The sequence below is a fragment of the Triturus cristatus genome, chromosome 11 (genome assembly GCF_964204655.1).
Source record: "Triturus cristatus chromosome 11, aTriCri1.1, whole genome shotgun sequence".
Lineage (NCBI taxonomy): Eukaryota > Metazoa > Chordata > Amphibia > Caudata > Salamandridae > Triturus > Triturus cristatus.
Genome location: NC_140594.1, coordinates 1,142,562,742 through 1,142,587,377, shown reverse-complemented (window position 1 = coordinate 1,142,587,377; position 24,636 = coordinate 1,142,562,742). Strand labels below are relative to the sequence as shown.

Sequence of the window (24,636 nt, the reverse complement as noted above, 5' to 3'; positions counted from 1 at the left end):
CTCGGCGTTGTAACATCTGGAACCTAGAGGACACACATCAGAGGGCGTTGGTGGTATAGTGGTGAGCATAGCTGCCTTCCAAGCAGTTGACCCGGGTTCGATTCCCGGCCAACGCAGTGCAAATATTTATATATTCTCCAAGCAGGATATATTTTAATGCAACATGTCACAAAACTGAAATATCAGAAACAGAATAATCAGCCGTTATATAAAAAAATAAACAAACACGTAGGTAGACATCTCGATCGCCTCATCTGCTACATTCATTATCCCAATATATGCTATTTTCCATAAAGCACTCACCACTCACATGTGCTGATAATAAATATTTTGCTGGGGGCAGGCAATGAAAGGGCTGAGCCCCGACCAGACATTATAACCCCAGCAACCCTATTTTAAAAAGCATTTCTAGGCGATATCTAGCCTCTGAAAATAATAGGCAAGATCCACCGATAAATCTGGCAAAAGTCCCCAAGATTTTGTGCATACTTGTGCTCTCACCTGAATGCAGCGCCACCTTGTAACCATCGGATGTAACTGCGGCTCAGAAAAATGTTTTATCAAAGGGCAAGTTGAGAGGACTCCAAGTGGCAGATTTCCACGGAAAGAGCCTCTCGCTGCAGCAGGAAGGTTGGATACTTCAAATTGGCATAGTTTCCTGTCCAGCGTCCTCTCACGTCCTGAACGCTCCCAAACACTCAAAAGCCTCGCCCTCACCGGGTAGATCTCTGGCTCCCAGGTAAAGCCAAATCCTGAGTATGCTAGTGCTAGGATCACAGAGAAAGGACAGGGACAGAGAGCTGCTGTCTTGGTAAAGGCCTGAAACGGCTAATTCCTAAGAGGGTCTGCACTTTCAGTTATGACTGACTGTGAGTGGGGAAGATGAAGATTTTCTGTACCCAGCATACCTTGCGATGTGCTTAGGCAAATGAGGAGAGAGCCCCACCAATCCCTTGCCACTCCGCTGAAAGCTCCTCCTCTGCATAAAGAGAGCACTTTCACAAGGGAGCAGAGTGGCGCAGCGGAAGCGTGCTGGGCCAATAACCCAGAGGTCGATGGATCGAAACCATCCTCTGCTGATATTGCTTGATTTTTCTTCCTAGGACTAATCTGTCATTTCCACCCTGCCAGCAAGGAAAAGCGCAGGCTTGTGCTAGCTATGTGAGAAAAGACTTCTCAACTATCTGTCTCTGCTGTAAATCAAGAGAGTGATCGTCAAAGGATCAACCCTACACTTTGAAAGTAAAGATACCCAATTAGAAGCATAAATGACAGGTGGGACCTTCACACGTTTTTCGGGGCATGCTTTGAATTTCATTCTTCCCTTTTTGTTCTGCTTTTATCAATCTCCTATGCATTTCATGGAATTTACTCCCTTTCTCTTCGCTGCTTTGCTTCCGATGCTGCCCATATGCTCATTTCCACAATTTGTACTGCTGCTTTCCATTTCTTCTCTTCTGCACAGCTTTGTCCTTGGTTTCAATCCCCAGTTCTTTACCCTCTGCAAGACAATTTCTACTGCTTTTCATGTTGGTATCCACACCAAATGCACCATTGGAACCGGTGCAAGATTGCCACTGCACTCGGCGTTGTAACATCTGGAACCTAGAGAACACACATCAGAGGGTGTTGGTGGTATAGTGGTGAGCATAGCTGCCTTCCAAGCAGTTGACCCGGGTTCGATTCCCGGCCAACGCAGTGCAAATATTTATATATTCTCCAAGCAGGATATATTTTAATGCAACATGTCACAAAACTGAAATATCAGAAACAGAATAATCAGCCGTTATATAAAAAAATAAACAAACACGTAGGTAGACATCTCGATCGCCTCATCTGCTACATTCATTGTCCCAATATATGCTATTTTCCATAAAGCACTCACCACTCACATGTGCTGATAATAAATATTTTGCTGGGGGCAGGCAATGAAAGGGCTGAGCCCCGACCAGACATTATAACCCCAGAAACCCTATTTTAAAAAGCATTTCTAGGCGATATCTAGCCTCTGAAAATAATAGGCAAGATCCACCGATAAATCTGGCAAAAGTCCCCAAGATTTTGTGCATACTTGTGCTCTCACCTGAATGCAGCGCCACCTTGTAACCATCGGATGTAACTGCGGCTCAGAAAAATGTTTTATCAGAGGGCAAGTTGAGAGGACTCCAAGTGGCAGATTTCCACGGAAAGAGCCTCTCGCTGCAGCAGGAAGGTTGGATACTTCAAATTGGCATAGTTTCCTGTCCAGCGTCCTCTGACGTCCCGAACGCTCCCAAACACTCAAAAGCCTCACACCGGGCAAGCCCTCACCGGGTAGATCTCTGGCTCCCAGGTAAAGCCAAATCCTGAGTATGCTAGTGCTAGGATCACAGAGAAAGGACAGGGACAGAGAGCTGCTGTCTTGGTAAAGGCCTGAAACGGCTAATTCCTAAGAGGATCCGCACTTTCAGTTATGACTGACTGTGAGTGGGGAAGATGAAGATTTTCTGTACCCAGCATACCTTGCGATGTGCTTAGGCAAATGAGGAGAGAGCCCCACCAATCCCTTGCCACTCCGCTGAAAGCTCCTCCTCTGCATAAAGAGAGCACTTTCACAAGGGAGCAGAGTGGCGCAGCGGAAGCGTGCTGGGCCCATAACCCAGAGGTCGATGGATCGAAACCATCCTCTGCTAATATTGCTTGATTTTTCTTCCTAGGACTAATCTGTCATTTCCACCCTGCCAGCAAGGAAAAGCGCAGGCTTGTGCTAGCTATGTGAGAAAAGACTTCTCAACTATCTGTCTCTGCTGTAAATCAAGAGAGTGATCGTCAAAGGATCAACCCTATACTTTGAAAGTAAAGATACCCAATTAGAAGCATAAATGACAGGTGGGACCTTCACACGTTTTTCGGGGCATGCTTTGAATTTCATTCTTCCCTTTTTGTTCTGCTTTTATCAATCTCCTATGCATTTCATGGAATTTACTCCCTTTCTCTTCGCTGCTTTGCTTCCGATGCTGCCCATATGCTCATTTCCACTATTTGTACTGCTGCTTTCCATTTCTTCTCTTCTGCACAGCTTTGTCATTGGTTTCAATCCCCAGTTCTTTACCCTCTGCAAGACAATTTCTACTGCTTTTCATGTTGGTATCCACACCAAATGCACCATTGGAACCGGTGCAAGATTGCCACTGCACTCGGCGTTGTAACATCTGGAAGCTAGAGGACACACATTAGAAGGCGTTGGTGGTATAGTGGTGAACATAGCTGCCTTCCAAGCAGATGACCCGGGTTCGATTCCCGGCCAACGCAGTGCAAATATTTATATATTCTCCAAGCAGGATATATTTTAATGCAACATGTCACAAAACTGAAATATCAGAATAATCAGCCGTTATATAAAAAAATAAACAAACACGTAGGTAGACATCTCGATCGCCTCATCTGCTACATTCATTGTCCCAATATATGCTATTTTCCATAAAGCACTCACCACTCACATGTGCTGATAATAAATATTTTGCTGGGGGCAGGCAATGAAAGGGCTGAGCCCCGACCAGACATTATAACCCCAGCAACCCTATTTTAAAAAGCATTTCTAGGCGATATCTAGCCTCTGAAAATAATAGGCAAGATCCACCGATAAATCTGGCAAAAGTCCCCAAGATTTTGTGCATACTTGTGCTCTCACCTGAATGCAGCGCCACCTTGTAACCATCGGATGTAACTGCGGCTCAGAAAAATGTTTTATCAGAGGGCAAGTTGAGAGGACTCCAAGTGGCAGATTTCAACGGAAAGAGCCTCTCGCTGCAGCAGGAAGGTTGGATACTTCAAATTGGCATAGTTTCCTGTCCAGCGTCCTCTCACGTCCCGAACGCTCCCAAACACTCAAAAGCCTCGCCCTCACCGGGTAGATCTCTGGCTCCCAGGTAAAGCCAAATCCTGAGTATGCTAGTGCTAGGATCACAGAGAAAGGACAGGGACAGAGAGCTGCTGTCTTGGTAAAGGCCTGAAACGGCTAATTCCTAAGAGGATCCGCACTTTCAGTTATGACTGACTGTGAGTGGGGAAGATGAAGATTTTCTGTACCCAGCATACCTTGCGATGTGCTTAGGCAAATGAGGAGAGAGCCCCACCAATCCCTTGCCACTCCGCTGAAAGCTCCTCCTCTGCATAAAGAGAGCACTTTCACAAGGGAGCAGAGTGGCGCAGCGGAAGCGTGCTGGGCCCATAACCCAGAGGTCGATGGGTCGAAACCATCCTCTGCTAATATTGCTTGATTTTTCTTCCTAGGACTAATCTGTCATTTCCACCCTGCCAGCAAGGAAAAGCGCAGGCTTGTGCTAGCTATGTGAGAAAAGACTTCTCAACTATCTGTCTCTGCTGTAAATCAAGAGAGTGATCGTCAAAGGATCAACCCTACACTTTGAAAGTAAAGATACCCAATTAGAAGCATAAATGACAGGTGGGACCTTCACACGTTTTTCGGGGCATGCTTTGAATTTCATTCTTCCCTTTTTGTTCTGCTTTTATCAATCTCCTATGCATTTCATGGAATTTACTCCCTTTCTCTTCGCTGCTTTGCTTCCGATGCTGCCCATATGCTCATTTCCACTATTTGTACTGCTGCTTTCCATTTCTTCTCTTCTGCACAGCTTTGTCCTTGGTTTCAATCCCCAGTTCTTTACCCTCTGCAAGACAATTTCTACTGCTTTTCATGTTGGTATCCACACCAAATGCACCATTGGAACCGGTGCAAGATTGCCACTGCACTCGGCGTTGTAACATCTGGAACCTAGAGGACACATATCAGAGGGTGTTGGTGGTATAGTGGTGAGCATAGCTGCCTTCCAAGCAGTTGACCCGGGTTCGATTCCCGGCCAACGCAGTGCAAATATTTATATATTCTCCAAGCAGGATATATTTTAATGCAACATGTCACAAAACTGAAATATCAGAATAATCAGCCGTTATATAAAAAAATAAACAAACACGTAGGTAGACATCTCGATCGCCTCATCTGCTACATTCATTGTCCCAATATATGCTATTTTCCATAAAGCACTCACCACTCACATGTGCTGATAATAAATATTTTGCTGGGGGCAGGCAATGAAAGGGCTGAGCCCCGACCAGACATTATAACCCCAGCAACCCTATTTTAAAAAGCATTTCTAGGCGATATCTAGCCTCTGAAAATAATAGGCAAGATCCACCGATAAATCTGGCAAAAGTCCCCAAGATTTTGTGCATACTTATGCTCTCACCTGAATGCAGCGCCACCTTGTAACCATCGGATGTAACTGCGGCTCAGAAAAATGTTTTATCAGAGGGCAAGTTGAGAGGACTCCAAGTGGCAGATTTCAACGGAAAGAGCCTCTCGCTGCAGCAGGAAGGTTGGATACTTCAAATTGGCATAGTTTCCTGTCCAGCGTCCTCTCACGTCCCGAACGCTCCCAAACACTCAAAAGCCTCGCCCTCACCGGGTAGATCTCTGGCTCCCAGGTAAAGCCAAATCCTGAGTATGCTAGTGCTAGGATCACAGAGAAAGGACAGGGACAGAGAGCTGCTGTCTTGGTAAAGGCCTGAAACGGCTAATTCCTAAGAGGGTCTGCACTTTCAGTTATGACTGACTGTGAGTGGGGAAGATGAAGATTTTCTGTACCCAGCATACCTTGCGATGTGCTTAGGCAAATGAGGAGAGAGCCCCACCAATCCCTTGCCACTCCGCTGAAAGCTCCTCCTCTGCATAAAGAGAGCACTTTCACAAGGGAGCAGAGTGGCGCAGCGGAAGCGTGCTGGGCCCATAACCCAGAGGTCGATGGGTCGAAACCATCCTCTGCTAATATTGCTTGATTTTTCTTCCTAGGACTAATCTGTCATTTCCACCCTGCCAGCAAGGAAAAGCGCAGGCTTGTGCTAGCTATGTGAGAAAAGACTTCTCAACTATCTGTCTCTGCTGTAAATCAAGAGAGTGATCGTCAAAGGATCAACCCTACACTTTGAAAGTAAAGATACCCAATTAGAAGCATAAATGACAGGTGGGACCTTCACACGTTTTTCGGGGCATGCTTTGAATTTCATTCTTCCCTTTTTGTTCTGCTTTTATCAATCTCCTATGCATTTCATGGAATTTACTCCCTTTCTCTTCGCTGCTTTGCTTCCGATGCTGCCCATATGCTCATTTCCACTATTTGTACTGCTGCTTTCCATTTCTTCTCTTCTGCACAGCTTTGTCCTTGGTTTCAATCCCCAGTTCTTTACCCTCTGCAAGACAATTTCTACTGCTTTTCATGTTGGTATCCACACCAAATGCACCATTGGAACCGGTGCAAGATTGCCACTGCACTCGGCGTTGTAACATCTGGAACCTAGAGGACACATATCAGAGGGTGTTGGTGGTATAGTGGTGAGCATAGCTGCCTTCCAAGCAGTTGACCCGGGTTCGATTCTTGGCCAACGCAGTGCAAATATTTATATATTCTCCAAGCAGGATATATTTTAATGCAACATGTCACAAAACTGAAATATCAGAATAATCAGCCGTTATATAAAAAAATAAACAAACACGTAGGTAGACATCTCGATCGCCTCTTCTGCTACATTCATTGTCCCAATATATGCTATTTTCCATAAAGCACTCACCACTCACATGTGCTGATAATAAATATTTTGCTGGGGGCAGGCAATGAAAGGGCTGAGCCCCGACCAGACATTATAACCCCAGCATCCCTATTTTAAAAAGCATTTCTAGGCGATATCTAGCCTCTGAAAATAATAGGCAAGATCCACCGATAAATCTGGCAAAAGTCCCCAAGATTTTGTGCATACTTGTGCTCTCACCTGAATGCAGCGCCACCTTGTAACCATCGGATGTAACTGCGGCTCAGAAAAATGTTTTATCAGAGGGCAAGTTGAGAGGACTCCAAGTGGCAGATTTCCACGGAAAGAGCCTCTCACTGCAGCAGGAAGTTTGGATACTTCAAATTGGCATAGTTTCCTGTCCAGCGTCCTCTCACGTCCCGAACGCTCCCAAACGCTCAAAAGCCTCGCCCTCACCGGGTAGATCTCTGGCTCCCAGGTAAAGCCAAATCCTGAGTATGCTAGTGCTAGGATCACAGAGAAAGGACAGGGACAGAGAGCTGCTGTCTTGGTAAAGGCCTGAAACGGCTAATTCCTAAGAGGGTCTGCACTTTCAGTTATGACTGACTGTGAGTGGGGAAGATGAAGATTTTCTGTACCCAGCATACCTTGCGATGTGCTTAGGCAAATGAGGAGAGAGCCCCACCAATCCCTTGCCACTCCGCTGAAAGCTCCTCCTCTGCATAAAGAGAACACTTTCACAAGGGAGCAGAGTGGCGCAGCGGAAGCGTGCTGGGCCCATAACCCAGAGGTCGATGGATCGAAACCATCCTCTGCTAATATTGCTTGATTTTTCTTCCTAGGACTAATCTGTCATTTCCACCCTGCCAGCAAGGAAAAGCGCAGGCTTGTGCTAGCTATGTGAGAAAAGACTTCTCAACTATCTGTCTCTGCTGTAAATCAAGAGAGTGATCGTCAAAGGATCAACCCTATACTTTGAAAGTAAAGATACCCAATTAGAAGCATAAATGACAGGTGGGACCTTCACACGTTTTTCGGGGCATGCTTTGAATTTCATTCTTCCCTTTTTGTTCTGCTTTTATCAATCTCCTATGCATTTCATGGAATTTACTCCCTTTCTCTTCGCTGCTTTGCTTCCGATGCTGCCCATATGCTCATTTCCACTATTTGTACTGCTGCTTTCCATTTCTTCTCTTCTGCACAGCTTTGTCCTTGGTTTCAATCCCCAGTTCTTTACCCTCTGCAAGACAATTTCTACTGCTTTTCATGTTGGTATCCACACCAAATGCACCATTGGAACCGGTGCAAGATTGCCACTGCACTCGGCGTTGTAACATCTGGAACCTAGAGGACACACATCAGAGGGCGTTGGTGGTATAGTGGTGAGCATAGCTGCCTTCCAAGCAGTTGACCCGGGTTCGATTCCCGGCCAACGCAGTGCAAATATTTATATATTCTCCAAGCAGGATATATTTTAATGCAACATGTCACAAAACTGAAATATCAGAAACAGAATAATCAGCCGTTATATAAAAAAATAAACAAACACGTAGGTAGACATCTCGATCGCCTCATCTGCTACATTCATTATCCCAATATATGCTATTTTCCATAAAGCACTCACCACTCACATGTGCTGATAATATATATTTTGCTGGGGGCAGGCAATGAAAGGGCTGAGCCCCGACCAGACATTATAACCCCAGCAACCCTATTTTAAAAAGCATTTCTAGGCGATATCTAGCCTCTGAAAATAATAGGCAAGATCCACCGATAAATCTGGCAAAAGTCCCCAAGATTTTGTGCATACTTGTGCTCTCACCTGAATGCAGCGCCACCTTGTAACCATCGGATGTAACTGCGGCTCAGAAAAATGTTTTATCAGAGGGCAAGTTGAGAGGACTCCAAGTGGCAGATTTCCACGGAAAGAGCCTCTCGCTGCAGCAGGAAGGTTGGATACTTCAAATTGGCATAGTTTCCTGTCCAGCGTCCTCTCACGTCCCGAACGCTCCCAAACACTCAAAAGCCTCGCCCTCACCGGGTAGATCTCTGGCTCCCAGGTAAAGCCAAATCCTGAGTATGCTAGTGCTAGGATCACAGAGAAAGGACAGGGACAGAGAGCTGCTGTCTTGGTAAAGGCCTGAAACGGCTAATTCCTAAGAGGGTCTGCACTTTCAGTTATGACTGACTGTGAGTGGGGAAGATGAAGATTTTCTGTACCCAGCATACCTTGCGATGTGCTTAGGCAAATGAGGAGAGAGCCCCACCAATCCCTTGCCACTCCGCTGAAAGCTCCTCCTCTGCATAAAGAGAGCACTTTCACTAGGGAGCAGAGTGGCGCAGCGGAAGCGTGCTGGGCCCATAACCCAGAGGTCGATGGATCGAAACCATCCTCTGCTAATATTGCTTGATTTTTCTTCCTAGGACTAATCTGTCATTTCCACCCTGCCAGCAAGGAAAAGCGCAGGCTTGTGCTAGCTATGTGAGAAAAGACTTCTCAACTATCTGTCTCTGCTGTAAATCAAGAGAGTGATCGTCAAAGGATCAACCCTATACTTTGAAAGTAAAGATACCCAATTAGAAGCATAAATGACAGGTGGGACCTTCACACGTTTTTCGGGGCATGCTTTGAATTTCATTCTTCCCTTTTTGTTCTGCTTTTATCAATCTCCTATGCATTTCATGGAATTTACTCCCTTTCTCTTCGCTGCTTTGCTTCCGATGCTGCCCATATGCTCATTTCCACTATTTGTACTGCTGCTTTCCATTTCTTCTCTTCTGCACAGCTTTGTCCTTGGTTTCAATCCCCAGTTCTTTACCCTCTGCAAGACAATTTCTACTGCTTTTCATGTTGGTATCCACACCAAATGCACCATTGGAACCGGTGCAAGATTGCCACTGCACTCGGCGTTGTAACATCTGGAACCTAGAGGACACACATCAGAGGGCGTTGGTGGTATAGTGGTGAGCATAGCTGCCTTCCAAGCAGTTGACCCGGGTTCGATTCCCGGCCAACGCAGTGCAAATATTTATATATTCTCCAAGCAGGATATATTTTAATGCAACATGTCACAAAACTGAAATATCAGAAACAGAATAATCAGCCGTTATATAAAAAAATAAACAAACACGTAGGTAGACATCTCGATCGCCTCATCTGCTACATTCATTGTCCCAATATATGCTATTTTCCATAAAGCACTCACCACTCACATGTGCTGATAATAAATATTTTGCTGGGGGCAGGCAATGAAAGGGCTGAGCCCCGACCAGACATTATAACCCCAGCAACCCTATTTTAAAAAGCATTTCTAGGCGATATCTAGCCTCTGAAAATAATAGGCAAGATCCACCGATAAATCTGGCAAAAGTCCCCAAGATTTTGTGCATACTTGTGCTCTCACCTGAATGCAGCGCCACCTTGTAACCATCGGATGTAACTGCGGCTCAGAAAAATGTTTTATCAGAGGGCAAGTTGAGAGGACTCCAAGTGGCAGATTTCCACGGAAAGAGCCTCTCGCTGCAGCAGGAAGGTTGGATACTTCAAATTGGCATAGTTTCCTGTCCAGCGTCCTCTGACGTCCCGAACGCTCCCAAACACTCAAAAGCCTCACACCGGGCAAGCCCTCACCGGGTAGATCTCTGGCTCCCAGGTAAAGCCAAATCCTGAGTATGCTAGTGCTAGGATCACAGAGAAAGGACAGGGACAGAGAGCTGCTGTCTTGGTAAAGGCCTGAAACGGCTAATTCCTAAGAGGATCCGCACTTTCAGTTATGACTGACTGTGAGTGGGGAAGATGAAGATTTTCTGTACCCAGCATACCTTGCGATGTGCTTAGGCAAATGAGGAGAGAGCCCCACCAATCCCTTGCCACTCCGCTGAAAGCTCCTCCTCTGCATAAAGAGAGCACTTTCACAAGGGAGCAGAGTGGCGCAGCGGAAGCGTGCTGGGCCCATAACCCAGAGGTCGATGGATCGAAACCATCCTCTGCTAATATTGCTTGATTTTTCTTCCTAGGACTAATCTGTCATTTCCACCCTGCCAGCAAGGAAAAGCGCAGGCTTGTGCTAGCTATGTGAGAAAAGACTTCTCAACTATCTGTCTCTGCTGTAAATCAAGAGAGTGATCGTCAAAGGATCAACCCTATACTTTGAAAGTAAAGATACCCAATTAGAAGCATAAATGACAGGTGGGACCTTCACACGTTTTTCGGGGCATGCTTTGAATTTCATTCTTCCCTTTTTGTTCTGCTTTTATCAATCTCCTATGCATTTCATGGAATTTACTCCCTTTCTCTTCGCTGCTTTGCTTCCGATGCTGCCCATATGCTCATTTCCACTATTTGTACTGCTGCTTTCCATTTCTTCTCTTCTGCACAGCTTTGTCCTTGGTTTCAATCCCCAGTTCTTTACCCTCTGCAAGACAATTTCTACTGCTTTTCATGTTGGTATCCACACCAAATGCACCATTGGAACCGGTGCAAGATTGCCACTGCACTCGGCGTTGTAACATCTGGAACCTAGAGGACACATATCAGAGGGTGTTGGTGGTATAGTGGTGAGCATAGCTGCCTTCCAAGCAGTTGACCCGGGTTCGATTCCCGGCCAACGCAGTGCAAATATTTATATATTCTCCAAGCAGGATATATTTTAATGCAACATGTCACAAAACTGAAATATCAGAATAATCAGCCGTTATATAAAAAAATAAACAAACACGTAGGTAGACATCTCGATCGCCTCATCTGCTACATTCATTGTCCCAATATATGCTATTTTCCATAAAGCACTCACCACTCACATGTGCTGATAATAAATATTTTGCTGGGGGCAGGCAATGAAAGGGCTGAGCCCCGACCAGACATTATAACCCCAGCAACCCTATTTTAAAAAGCATTTCTAGGCGATATCTAGCCTCTGAAAATAATAGGCAAGATCCACCGATAAATCTGGCAAAAGTCCCCAAGATTTTGTGCATACTTGTGCTCTCACCTGAATGCAGCGCCACCTTGTAACCATCGGATGTAACTGCGGCTCAGAAAAATGTTTTATCAGAGGGCAAGTTGAGAGGACTCCAAGTGGCAGATTTCAACGGAAAGAGCCTCTCGCTGCAGCAGGAAGGTTGGATACTTCAAATTGGCATAGTTTCCTGTCCAGCGTCCTCTCACGTCCCGAACGCTCCCAAACACTCAAAAGCCTCGCCCTCACCGGGTAGATCTCTGGCTCCCAGGTAAAGCCAAATCCTGAGTATGCTAGTGCTAGGATCACAGAGAAAGGACAGGGACAGAGAGCTGCTGTCTTGGTAAAGGCCTGAAACGGCTAATTCCTAAGAGGGTCTGCACTTTCAGTTATGACTGACTGTGAGTGGGGAAGATGAAGATTTTCTGTACCCAGCATACCTTGCGATGTGCTTAGGCAAATGAGGAGAGAGCCCCACCAATCCCTTGCCACTCCGCTGAAAGCTCCTCCTCTGCATAAAGAGAGCACTTTCACAAGGGAGCAGAGTGGCGCAGCGGAAGCGTGCTGGGCCCATAACCCAGAGGTCGATGGATCGAAACCATCCTCTGCTAATATTGCTTGATTTTTCTTCCTAGGACTAATCTGTCATTTCCACCCTGCCAGCAAGGAAAAGCGCAGGCTTGTGCTAGCTATGTGAGAAAAGACTTCTCAACTATCTGTCTCTGCTGTAAATCAAGAGAGTGATCGTCAAAGGATCAACCCTATACTTTGAAAGTAAAGATACCCAATTAGAAGCATAAATGACAGGTGGGACCTTCACACGTTTTTCGGGGCATGCTTTGAATTTCATTCTTCCCTTTTTGTTCTGCTTTTATCAATCTCCTATGCATTTCATGGAATTTACTCCCTTTCTCTTCGCTGCTTTGCTTCCGATGCTGCCCATATGCTCATTTCCACTATTTGTACTGCTGCTTTCCATTTCTTCTCTTCTGCACAGCTTTGTCCTTGGTTTCAATCCCCAGTTCTTTACCCTCTGCAAGACAATTTCTACTGCTTTTCATGTTGGTATCCACACCAAATGCACCATTGGAACCGGTGCAAGATTGCCACTGCACTCGGCGTTGTAACATCTGGAACCTAGAGGACACACATCAGAGGGCGTTGGTGGTATAGTGGTGAGCATAGCTGCCTTCCAAGCAGTTGACCCGGGTTCGATTCCCGGCCAACGCAGTGCAAATATTTATATATTCTCCAAGCAGGATATATTTTAATGCAACATGTCACAAAACTGAAATATCAGAAACAGAATAATCAGCCGTTATATAAAAAAATAAATAAACACGTAGGTAGACATCTCGATCGCCTCATCTGCTACATTCATTGTCCCAATATATGCTATTTTCCATAAAGCACTCACCACTCACATGTGCTGATAATAAATATTTTGCTGGGGGCAGGCAATGAAAGGGCTGAGCCCCGACCAGACATTATAACCCCAGCAACCCTATTTTAAAAAGCATTTCTAGGCGATATCTAGCCTCTGAAAATAATAGGCAAGATCCACCGATAAATCTGGCAAAAGTCCCCAAGATTTTGTGCATACTTGTGCTCTCACCTGAATGCAGCGCCACCTTGTAACCATCGGATGTAACTGCGGCTCAGAAAAATGTTTTATCAGAGGGCAAGTTGAGAGGACTCCAAGTGGCAGATTTCCACGGAAAGAGCCTCTCGCTGCAGCAGGAAGGTTGGATACTTCAAATTGGCATAGTTTCCTGTCCAGCGTCCTCTGACGTCCCGAACGCTCCCAAACACTCAAAAGCCTCACACCGGGCAAGCCCTCACCGGGTAGATCTCTGGCTCCCAGGTAAAGCCAAATCCTGAGTATGCTAGTGCTAGGATCACAGAGAAAGGACAGGGACAGAGAGCTGCTGTCTTGGTAAAGGCCTGAAACGGCTAATTCCTAAGAGGATCCGCACTTTCAGTTATGACTGACTGTGAGTGGGGAAGATGAAGATTTTCTGTACCCAGCATACCTTGCGATGTGCTTAGGCAAATGAGGAGAGAGCCCCACCAATCCCTTGCCACTCCGCTGAAAGCTCCTCCTCTGCATAAAGAGAGCACTTTCACAAGGGAGCAGAGTGGCGCAGCGGAAGCGTGCTGGGCCCATAACCCAGAGGTCGATGGATCGAAACCATCCTCTGCTAATATTGCTTGATTTTTCTTCCTAGGACTAATCTGTCATTTCCACCCTGCCAGCAAGGAAAAGCGCAGGCTTGTGCTAGCTATGTGAGAAAAGACTTCTCAACTATCTGTCTCTGCTGTAAATCAAGAGAGTGATCGTCAAAGGATCAACCCTATACTTTGAAAGTAAAGATACCCAATTAGAAGCATAAATGACAGGTGGGACCTTCACACGTTTTTCGGGGCATGCTTTGAATTTCATTCTTCCCTTTTTGTTCTGCTTTTATCAATCTCCTATGCATTTCATGGAATTTACTCCCTTTCTCTTCGCTGCTTTGCTTCCGATGCTGCCCATATGCTCATTTCCACTATTTGTACTGCTGCTTTCCATTTCTTCTCTTCTGCACAGCTTTGTCCTTGGTTTCAATCCCCAGTTCTTTACCCTCTGCAAGACAATTTCTACTGCTTTTCATGTTGGTATCCACACCAAATGCACCATTGGAACCGGTGCAAGATTGCCACTGCACTCGGCGTTGTAACATCTGGAACCTAGAGGACACACATCAGAGGGCGTTGGTGGTATAGTGGTGAGCATAGCTGCCTTCCAAGCAGTTGACCTGGGTTTGATTCCCGGCCAACGCAGTGCAAATATTTATATATTCTCCAAGCAGGATATATTTTAATGCAACATGTCACAAAACTGAAATATCAGAATAATCAGCCGTTATATAAAAAAATAAACAAACACGTAGGTAGACATCTCGATCGCCTCTTCTGCTACATTCATTGTCCCAATATATGCTATTTTCCATAAAGCACTCACCACTCACATGTGCTGATAATAAATATTTTGCTGGGGGCAGGCAATGAAAGGGCTGAGCCCCGACCAGACATTATAACCCCAGCATCCCTATTTTAAAAAGCATTTCTAGGCGATATCTAGCCTCTGAAAATAATAGGCAAGATCCACCGATAAATCTGGCAAAAGTCCCCAAGATTTTGTGCATACTTGTGCTCTCACCTGAATGCAGCGCCACCTTGTAACCATCGGATGTAACTGCGGCTCAGAAAAATGTTTTATCAGAGGGCAAGTTGAGAGGACTCCAAGTGGCAGATTTCCACGGAAAGAGCCTCTCACTGCAGCAGGAAGGTTGGATACTTCAAATTGGCATAGTTTCCTGTCCAGCGTCCTCTCACGTCCCGAACGCTCCCAAACGCTCAAAAGCCTCGCCCTCACCGGGTAGATCTCTGGCTCCCAGGTAAAGCCAAATCCTGAGTATGCTAGTGCTAGGATCACAGAGAAAGGACGGGGACAGAGAGCTGCTGTCTTGGTAAAGGCCTGAAACGGCTAATTCCTAAGAGGGTCTGCACTTTCAGTTATGACTGACTGTGAGTGGGGAAGATGAAGATTTTCTGTACCCAGCATACCTTGCGATGTGCTTAGGCAAATGAGGAGAGAGCCCCACCAATCCCTTGCCACTCCGCTGAAAGCTCCTCCTCTGCATAAAGAGAACACTTTCACAAGGGAGCAGAGTGGCGCAGCGGAAGCGTGCTGGGCCCATAACCCAGAGGTCGATGGATCGAAACCATCCTCTGCTAATATTGCTTGATTTTTCTTCCTAGGACTAATCTGTCATTTCCACCCTGCCAGCAAGGAAAAGCGCAGGCTTGTGCTAGCTATGTGAGAAAAGACTTCTCAACTATCTGTCTCTGCTGTAAATCAAGAGAGTGATCGTCAAAGGATCAACCCTATACTTTGAAAGTAAAGATACCCAATTAGAAGCATAAATGACAGGTGGGACCTTCACACGTTTTTCGGGGCATGCTTTGAATTTCATTCTTCCCTTTTTGTTCTGCTTTTATCAATCTCCTATGCATTTCATGGAATTTACTCCCTTTCTCTTCGCTGCTTTGCTTCCGATGCTGCCCATATGCTCATTTCCACTATTTGTACTGCTGCTTTCCATTTCTTCTCTTCTGCACAGCTTTGTCCTTGGTTTCAATCCCCAGTTCTTTACCCTCTGCAAGACAATTTCTACTGCTTTTCATGTTGGTATCCACACCAAATGCACCATTGGAACCGGTGCAAGATTGCCACTGCACTCGGCGTTGTAACATCTGGAACCTAGAGGACACACATCAGAGGGCGTTGGTGGTATAGTGGTGAGCATAGCTGCCTTCCAAGCAGTTGACCCGGGTTCGATTCCCGGCCAACGCAGTGCAAATATTTATATATTCTCCAAGCAGGATATATTTTAATGCAACATGTCACAAAACTGAAATATCAGAAACAGAATAATCAGCCGTTATATAAAAAAATAAACAAACACGTAGGTAGACATCTCGATCGCCTCATCTGCTACATTCATTATCCCAATATATGCTATTTTCCATAAAGCACTCACCACTCACATGTGCTGATAATATATATTTTGCTGGGGGCAGGCAATGAAAGGGCTGAGCCCCGACCAGACATTATAACCCCAGCAACCCTATTTTAAAAAGCATTTCTAGGCGATATCTAGCCTCTGAAAATAATAGGCAAGATCCACCGATAAATCTGGCAAAAGTCCCCAAGATTTTGTGCATACTTGTGCTCTCACCTGAATGCAGCGCCACCTTGTAACCATCGGATGTAACTGCGGCTCAGAAAAATGTTTTATCAGAGGGCAAGTTGAGAGGACTCCAAGTGGCAGATTTCCACGGAAAGAGCCTCTCGCTGCAGCAGGAAGGTTGGATACTTCAAATTGGCATAGTTTCCTGTCCAGCGTCCTCTCACGTCCCGAACGCTCCCAAACACTCAAAAGCCTCGCCCTCACCGGGTAGATCTCTGGCTCCCAGGTAAAGCCAAATCCTGAGTATGCTAGTGCTAGGATCACAGAGAAAGGACAGGGACAGAGAGCTGCTGTCTTGGTAAAGGCCTGAAACGGCTAATTCCTAAGAGGGTCTGCACTTTCAGTTATGACTGACTGTGAGTGGGGAAGATGAAGATTTTCTGTACCCAGCATACCTTGCGATGTGCTTAGGCAAATGAGGAGAGAGCCCCACCAATCCCTTGCCACTCCGCTGAAAGCTCCTCCTCTGCATAAAGAGAGCACTTTCACAAGGGAGCAGAGTGGCGCAGCGGAAGCGTGCTGGGCCCATAACCCAGAGGTCGATGGATCGAAACCATCCTCTGCTAATATTGCTTGATTTTTCTTCCTAGGACTAATCTGTCATTTCCACCCTGCCAGCAAGGAAAAGCGCAGGCTTGTGCTAGCTATGTGAGAAAAGACTTCTCAACTATCTGTCTCTGCTGTAAATCAAGAGAGTGATCGTCAAAGGATCAACCCTATACTTTGAAAGTAAAGATACCCAATTAGAAGCATAAATGACAGGTGGGACCTTCACACGTTTTTCGGGGCATGCTTTGAATTTCATTCTTCCCTTTTTGTTCTGCTTTTATCAATCTCCTATGCATTTCATGGAATTTACTCCCTTTCTCTTCGCTGCTTTGCTTCCGATGCTGCCCATATGCTCATTTCCACTATTTGTACTGCTGCTTTCCATTTCTTCTCTTCTGCACAGCTTTGTCCTTGGTTTCAATCCCCAGTTCTTTACCCTCTGCAAGACAATTTCTACTGCTTTTCATGTTGGTATCCACACCAAATGCACCATTGGAACCGGTGCAAGATTGCCACTGCACTCGGCGTTGTAACATCTGGAACCTAGAGGACACACATCAGAGGGCGTTGGTGGTATAGTGGTGAGCATAGCTGCCTTCCAAGCAGTTGACCCGGGTTCGATTCCCGGCCAACGCAGTGCAAATATTTATATATTCTCCAAGCAGGATATATTTTAATGCAACATGTCACAAAACTGAAATATCAGAAACAGAATAATCAGCCGTTATATAAAAAAATAAACAAACACGTAGGTAGACATCTCGATCGCCTCATCTGCTACATTCATTGTCCCAATATATGCTATTTTCCATAAAGCACTCACCACTCACATGTGCTGATAATAAATATTTTGCTGGGGGCAGGCAATGAAAGGGCTGAGCCCCGACCAGACATTATAACCCCAGCAACCCTATTTTAAAAAGCATTTCTAGGCGATATCTAGCCTCTGAAAATAATAGGCAAGATCCACCGATAAATCTGGCAAAAGTCCCCAAGATTTTGTGCATACTTGTGCTCTCACCTGAATGCAGCGCCACCTTGTAACCATCGGATGTAACTGCGGCTCAGAAAAATGTTTTATCAGAGGGCAAGTTGAGAGGACTCCAAGTGGCAGATTTCCACGGCAAGAGCCTCTCGCTGCAGCAGGAAGGTTGGATACTTCAAATTGGCATAGTTTCCTGTCCAGCGTCCTCTGACGTCCCGAACGCTCCCAAACACTCAAAAGCCTCACACCGGGCAAGCCCTCACCGGGTAGATCTCTGGCTCCCAGGTAAAGCCAAATCCTGAGTATGCTAGTGCTAGGATCACAGAGAAAGGACAGGGACAGAGAGCTGCTGTCTTGGTAAAGGCCTGAAACGGCTAATTCCTAAGAGGATCCGCACTTTCAGTTATGACTGACTGTGAGTGGGGAAGATGAAGATTTTCTGTACCCAGCATACCTTGCGATGTGCTTAGGCAAATGAGGAGAGAGCCCCACCAATCCCTTGCCACTCCGCTGAAAGCTCCTCCTCTGCATAAAGAGAGCACTTTCACAAGGGAGCAGAGTGGCGCAGCGGAAGCGTGCTGGGCCCATAACCCAGAGGTCGATGGATCGAAACCATCCTCTGCTAATATTGCTTGATTTTTCTTCCTAGGACTAATCTGTCATTTCCACCCTGCCAGCAAGGAAAAGCGCAGGCTTGTGCTAGCTATGTGAGAAAAGACTTCTCAACTATCTGTCTCTGCTGTAAATCAAGAGAGTGATCGTCAAAGGATCAACCCTATACTTTGAAAGTAAAGATACCCAATTAGAAGCATAAATGACAGGTGGGACCTTCACACGTTTTTCGGGGCATGCTTTGAATTTCATTCTTCCCTTTTTGTTCTGCTTTTATCAATCTCCTATGCATTTCATGGAATTTACTCCCTTTCTCTTCGCTGCTTTGCTTCCGATGCTGCCCATATGCTCATTTCCACTATTTGTACTGCTGCTTTCCATTTCTTCTCTTCTGCACAGCTTTGTCCTTGGTTTCAATCCCCAGTTCTTTACCCTCTGCAAGACAATTTCTACTGCTTTTCATGTTGGTATCCACACCAAATGCACCATTGGAACCGGTGCAAGATTGCCACTGCACTCGGCGTTGTAACATCTGGAAGCTAGAGGACGCACATTAGAAGGCGTTGGTGGTATAGTGGTGAACATAGCTGCCTTCCAAGCAGTTGACCCGGGTTCGATTCCCGGCCAACGCAGTGCAAATATTTATATATTCTCCAAGCAGGATATATTTTAATGCAACATGTCACAAAACTGAAATATCAGAATAATCAGCCGTTATATAAAAAAATAAACAAACACGTAGGTAGACATCTCGATCGCCTCATCTGCTACATTCATTGTCCCAATATATGCTATTTTCCATAAAGCACTCACCACTCACATGTGCTGATAATAAATATTTTGCTGGGGGCAGGCAATGAAAGGGCTGAGCCCCGACCAGACATTATAACCCCAGCAACCCTATTTTAAAAAGCATTTCTAGGCGATATCTAGCCTCTGAAAATAATAGGCAAGATCCACCGATAAATCTGGCAAAAGTCCCCAAGATTTTGTGCATACTTGTGCTCTCACCTGAATGCAGCGCCACCTTGTAACCATCGGATGTAACTGCGGCTCAGAAAAATGTTTTATCAGAGGGCAAGTTGAGAGGACTCCAAGTGGCAGATTTCAACGGAAAGAGCCTCTCGCTGCAGCAGGAAGGTTGGATACTTCAAATTGGCATAGTTTCCTGTCCAGCGTCCTCTCACGTCCCGAACGCTCCCAAACACTCAAAAGCCTCGCCCTCACCGGGTAGATCTCTGGCTCCCAGGTAAAGCCAAATCCTGAGTATGCTAGTGCTAGGATCACAGAGAAAGGACAGGGACAGAGAGCTGCTGTCTTGGTAAAGGCCTGAAACGGCTAATTCCTAAGAGGATCCGCACTTTCAGTTATGACTGACTGTGAGTGGGGAAGATGAAGATTTTCTGTACCCAGCATACCTTGCGATGTGCTTAGGCAAATGAGGAGAGAGCCCCACCAATCCCTTGCCACTCCGCTGAAAGCTCCTCCTCTGCATAAAGAGAGCACTTTCACAAGGGAGCAGAGTGGCGCAGCGGAAGCGTGCTGGGCCCATAACCCAGAGGTCGATGGATCGAAACCATCCTCTGCTAATATTGCTTGATTTTTCTTCCTAGGACTAATCTGTCATTTCCACCCTGCCAGCAAGGAAAAGCGCAGGCTTGTGCTAGCTATGTGAGAAAAGACTTCTCAACTATCTGTCTCTGCTGTAAATCAAGAGAGTGATCGTCAAAGGATCAACCCTACACTTTGAAAGTAAAGATACCCAATTAGAAGCATAAATGACAGGTGGGACCTTCACACGTTTTTCGGGGCATGCTTTGAATTTCATTCTTCCCTTTTTGTTCTGCTTTTATCAATCTCCTATGCATTTCATGGAATTTACTCCCTTTCTCTTCGCTGCTTTGCTTCCGATGCTGCCCATATGCTCATTTCCACTATTTGTACTGCTGCTTTCCATTTCTTCTCTTCTGCACAGCTTTGTCCTTGGTTTCAATCCCCAGTTCTTTACCCTCTGCAAAACAATTTCTACTGCTTTTCATGTTGGTATCCACACCAAATGCACCATTGGAACCGGTGCAAGATTGCCACTGCACTCGGCGTTGTAACATCTGGAACCTAGAGGACACATATCAGAGGGTGTTGGTGGTATAGTGGTGAGCATAGCTGCCTTCCAAGCAGTTGACCCGGGTTCGATTCCCGGCCAACGCAGTGCAAATATTTATATATTCTCCAAGCAGGATATATTTTAATGCAACATGTCACAAAACTGAAATATCAGAATAATCAGCCGTTATATAAAAAAATAAACAAACACGTAGGTAGACATCTCGATCGCCTCATCTGCTACATTCATTGTCCCAATATATGCTATTTTTCATAAAGCACTCACCACTCACATGTGCTGATAATAAATATTTTGCTGGGGGCAGGCAATGAAAGGGCTGAGCCCCGACCAGACATTATAACCCCAGCAACCCTATTTTAAAAAGCATTTCTAGGCGATATCTAGCCTCTGAAAATAATAGGCAAGATCCACCGATAAATCTGGCAAAAGTCCCCAAGATTTTGTGCATACTTGTGCTCTCACCTGAATGCAGCGCCACCTTGTAACCATCGGATGTAACTGCGGCTCAGAAAAATGTTTTATCAGAGGGCAAGTTGAGAGGACTCCAAGTGGCAGATTTCAACGGAAAGAGCCTCTCGCTGCAGCAGGAAGGTTGGATACTTCAAATTGGCATAGTTTCCTGTCCAGCGTCCTCTCACGTCCCGAACGCTCCCAAACACTCAAAAGCCTCGCCCTCACCGGGTAGATCTCTGGCTCCCAGGTAAAGCCAAATCCTGAGTATGCTAGTGCTAGGATCACAGAGAAAGGACAGGGACAGAGAGCTGCTGTCTTGGTAAAGGCCTGAAACGGCTAATTCCTAAGAGGGTCTGCACTTTCAGTTATGACTGACTGTGAGTGGGGAAGATGAAGATTTTCTGTACCCAGCATACCTTGCGATGTGCTTAGGCAAATGAGGAGAGAGCCCCACCAATCCCTTGCCACTCCGCTGAAAGCTCCTCCTCTGCATAAAGAGAGCACTTTCACAAGGGAGCAGAGTGGCGCAGCGGAAGCGTGCTGGGCCCATAACCCAGAGGTCGATGGATCGAAACCATCCTCTGCTAATATTGCTTGATTTTTCTTCCTAGGACTAATCTGTCATTTCCACCCTGCCAGCAAGGAAAAGCGCAGGCTTGTGCTAGCTATGTGAGAAAAGACTTCTCAACTATCTGTCTCTGCTGTAAATCAAGAGAGTGATCGTCAAAGGATCAACCCTATACTTTGAAAGTAAAGATACCCAATTAGAAGCATAAATGACAGGTGGGACCTTCACACGTTTTTCGGGGCATGCTTTGAATTTCATTCTTCCCTTTTTGTTCTGCTTTTATCAATCTCCTATGCATTTCATGGAATTTACTCCCTTTCTCTTCGCTGCTTTGCTTCCGATGCTGCCCATATGCTCATTTCCACTATTTGTACTGCTGCTTTCCATTTCTTCTCTTCTGCACAGCTTTGTCCTTGGTTTCAATCCCCAGTTCTTTACCCTCTGCAAGACAATTTCTACTGCTTTTCATGTTGGTATCCACACCAAATGCACCATTGGAACCGGTGCAAGATTGCCACTGCACTCGGCGTTGTAACATCTGGAACCTAGAGGACACACATCAGAGGGCGTTGGTGGTATAGTGGTGAGCATAGCTGCCTTCCAAGCAGTTGACCCGGGTTCGATTCCCGGCCAACGCAGTGCAAATATTTATATATTCTCCAAGCAGGATATATTTTAATGCAACATGTCACAAAACTGAAATATCAGAAACAGAATAATCAGCCGTTATATAAAAAAATAAATAAACACGTAGGTAGACATCTCGATCGCCTCATCTGCTACATTCATTGTCCCAATATATGCTATTTTCCATAAAGCACTCACCACTCACATGTGCTGATAATAAATATTTTGCTGGGGGCAGGCAATGAAAGGGCTGAGCCCCGACCAGACATTATAACCCCAGCAACCCTATTTTAAAAAGCATTTCTAGGCGATATCTAGCCTCTGAAAATAATAGGCAAGATCCACCGATAAATCTGGCAAAAGTCCCCAAGATTTTGTGCATACTTGTGCTCTCACCTGAATGCAGCGCCACCTTGTAACCATCGGATGTAACTGCGGCTCAGAAAAATGTTTTATCAGAGGGCAAGTTGAGAGGACTCCAAGTGGCAGATTTCCACGGAAAGAGCCTCTCGCTGCAGCAGGAAGGTTGGATACTTCAAATTGGCATAGTTTCCTGTCCAGCGTCCTCTGACGTCCCGAACGCTCCCAAACACTCAAAAGCCTCACACCGGGCAAGCCCTCACCGGGTAGATCTCTGGCTCCCAGGTAAAGCCAAATCCTGAGTATGCTAGTGCTAGGATCACAGAGAAAGGACAGGGACAGAGAGCTGCTGTCTTGGTAAAGGCCTGAAACGGCTAATTCCTAAGAGGATCCGCACTTTCAGTTATGACTGACTGTGAGTGGGGAAGATGAAGATTTTCTGTACCCAGCATACCTTGCGATGTGCTTAGGCAAATGAGGAGAGAGCCCCACCAATCCCTTGCCACTCCGCTGAAAGCTCCTCCTCTGCATAAAGAGAGCACTTTCACAAGGGAGCAGAGTGGCGCAGCGGAAGCGTGCTGGGCCCATAACCCAGAGGTCGATGGATCGAAACCATCCTCTGCTAATATTGCTTGATTTTTCTTCCTAGGACTAATCTGTCATTTCCACCCTGCCAGCAAGGAAAAGCGCAGGCTTGTGCTAGCTATGTGAGAAAAGACTTCTCAACTATCTGTCTCTGCTGTAAATCAAGAGAGTGATCGTCAAAGGATCAACCCTATACTTTGAAAGTAAAGATACCCAATTAGAAGCATAAATGACAGGTGGGACCTTCACACGTTTTTCGGGGCATGCTTTGAATTTCATTCTTCCCTTTTTGTTCTGCTTTTATCAATCTCCTATGCATTTCATGGAATTTACTCCCTTTCTCTTCGCTGCTTTGCTTCCGATGCTGCCCATATGCTCATTTCCACTATTTGTACTGCTGCTTTCCATTTCTTCTCTTCTGCACAGCTTTGTCCTTGGTTTCAATCCCCAGTTCTTTACCCTCTGCAAGACAATTTCTACTGCTTTTCATGTTGGTATCCACACCAAATGCACCATTGGAACCGGTGCAAGATTGCCACTGCACTCGGCGTTGTAACATCTGGAACCTAGAGGACACACATCAGAGGGCGTTGGTGGTATAGTGGTGAGCATAGCTGCCTTCCAAGCAGTTGACCTGGGTTTGATTCCCGGCCAACGCAGTGCAAATATTTATATATTCTCCAAGCAGGATATATTTTAATGCAACATGTCACAAAACTGAAATATCAGAATAATCAGCCGTTATATAAAAAAATAAACAAACACGTAGGTAGACATCTCGATCGCCTCTTCTGCTACATTCATTGTCCCAATATATGCTATTTTCCATAAAGCACTCACCACTCACATGTGCTGATAATAAATATTTTGCTGGGGGCAGGCAATGAAAGGGCTGAGCCCCGACCAGACATTATAACCCCAGCATCCCTATTTTAAAAAGCATTTCTAGGCGATATCTAGCCTCTGAAAATAATAGGCAAGATCCACCGATAAATCTGGCAAAAGTCCCCAAGATTTTGTGCATACTTGTGCTCTCACCTGAATGCAGCGCCACCTTGTAACCATCGGATGTAACTGCGGCTCAGAAAAATGTTTTATCAGAGGGCAAGTTGAGAGGACTCCAAGTGGCAGATTTCCACGGAAAGAGCCTCTCACTGCAGCAGGAAGGTTGGATACTTCAAATTGGCATAGTTTCCTGTCCAGCGTCCTCTCACGTCCCGAACGCTCCCAAACGCTCAAAAGCCTCGCCCTCACCGGGTAGATCTCTGGCTCCCAGGTAAAGCCAAATCCTGAGTATGCTAGTGCTAGGATCACAGAGAAAGGACGGGGACAGAGAGCTGCTGTCTTGGTAAAGGCCTGAAACGGCTAATTCCTAAGAGGGTCTGCACTTTCAGTTATGACTGACTGTGAGTGGGGAAGATGAAGATTTTCTGTAC

The 24,636-nt window shown here is 45.8% G+C and overlaps 12 non-coding genes across 12 annotated transcripts; all 12 read left to right on the top strand.

The window, feature by feature from the left end:
* Positions 1–44: 44 nt before the first annotated feature.
* On the top strand, positions 45–116 carry TRNAG-UCC (transfer RNA glycine (anticodon UCC)). Its single transcript has one exon. It is a non-coding gene; the product is annotated as a tRNA-Gly (tRNA).
* A 1,510-nt stretch (positions 117–1,626) lies between these two features.
* TRNAG-UCC (transfer RNA glycine (anticodon UCC)) lies at positions 1,627–1,698 on the top strand. Its single transcript has one exon. It is a non-coding gene; the product is annotated as a tRNA-Gly (tRNA).
* Positions 1,699–4,795: 3,097 nt separating this feature from the next.
* TRNAG-UCC (transfer RNA glycine (anticodon UCC)) lies at positions 4,796–4,867 on the top strand. The gene has a single exon. It is a non-coding gene; the product is annotated as a tRNA-Gly (tRNA).
* A 3,080-nt stretch (positions 4,868–7,947) lies between these two features.
* Positions 7,948–8,019, top strand: TRNAG-UCC (transfer RNA glycine (anticodon UCC)). Its single transcript has one exon. It is a non-coding gene; the product is annotated as a tRNA-Gly (tRNA).
* A 1,510-nt stretch (positions 8,020–9,529) lies between these two features.
* On the top strand, positions 9,530–9,601 carry TRNAG-UCC (transfer RNA glycine (anticodon UCC)). Its single transcript has one exon. It is a non-coding gene; the product is annotated as a tRNA-Gly (tRNA).
* A 1,521-nt stretch (positions 9,602–11,122) lies between these two features.
* On the top strand, positions 11,123–11,194 carry TRNAG-UCC (transfer RNA glycine (anticodon UCC)). Its single transcript has one exon. It is a non-coding gene; the product is annotated as a tRNA-Gly (tRNA).
* A 1,504-nt stretch (positions 11,195–12,698) lies between these two features.
* TRNAG-UCC (transfer RNA glycine (anticodon UCC)) lies at positions 12,699–12,770 on the top strand. Its single transcript has one exon. It is a non-coding gene; the product is annotated as a tRNA-Gly (tRNA).
* A 3,097-nt stretch (positions 12,771–15,867) lies between these two features.
* Positions 15,868–15,939, top strand: TRNAG-UCC (transfer RNA glycine (anticodon UCC)). The gene has a single exon. It is a non-coding gene; the product is annotated as a tRNA-Gly (tRNA).
* A 1,510-nt stretch (positions 15,940–17,449) lies between these two features.
* On the top strand, positions 17,450–17,521 carry TRNAG-UCC (transfer RNA glycine (anticodon UCC)). The gene has a single exon. It is a non-coding gene; the product is annotated as a tRNA-Gly (tRNA).
* Positions 17,522–19,042: 1,521 nt separating this feature from the next.
* Positions 19,043–19,114, top strand: TRNAG-UCC (transfer RNA glycine (anticodon UCC)). The gene has a single exon. It is a non-coding gene; the product is annotated as a tRNA-Gly (tRNA).
* Positions 19,115–20,618: 1,504 nt separating this feature from the next.
* Positions 20,619–20,690, top strand: TRNAG-UCC (transfer RNA glycine (anticodon UCC)). Its single transcript has one exon. It is a non-coding gene; the product is annotated as a tRNA-Gly (tRNA).
* Positions 20,691–22,194: 1,504 nt separating this feature from the next.
* TRNAG-UCC (transfer RNA glycine (anticodon UCC)) lies at positions 22,195–22,266 on the top strand. Its single transcript has one exon. It is a non-coding gene; the product is annotated as a tRNA-Gly (tRNA).
* The last annotated feature ends 2,370 nt before the right edge of the window (positions 22,267–24,636 follow it).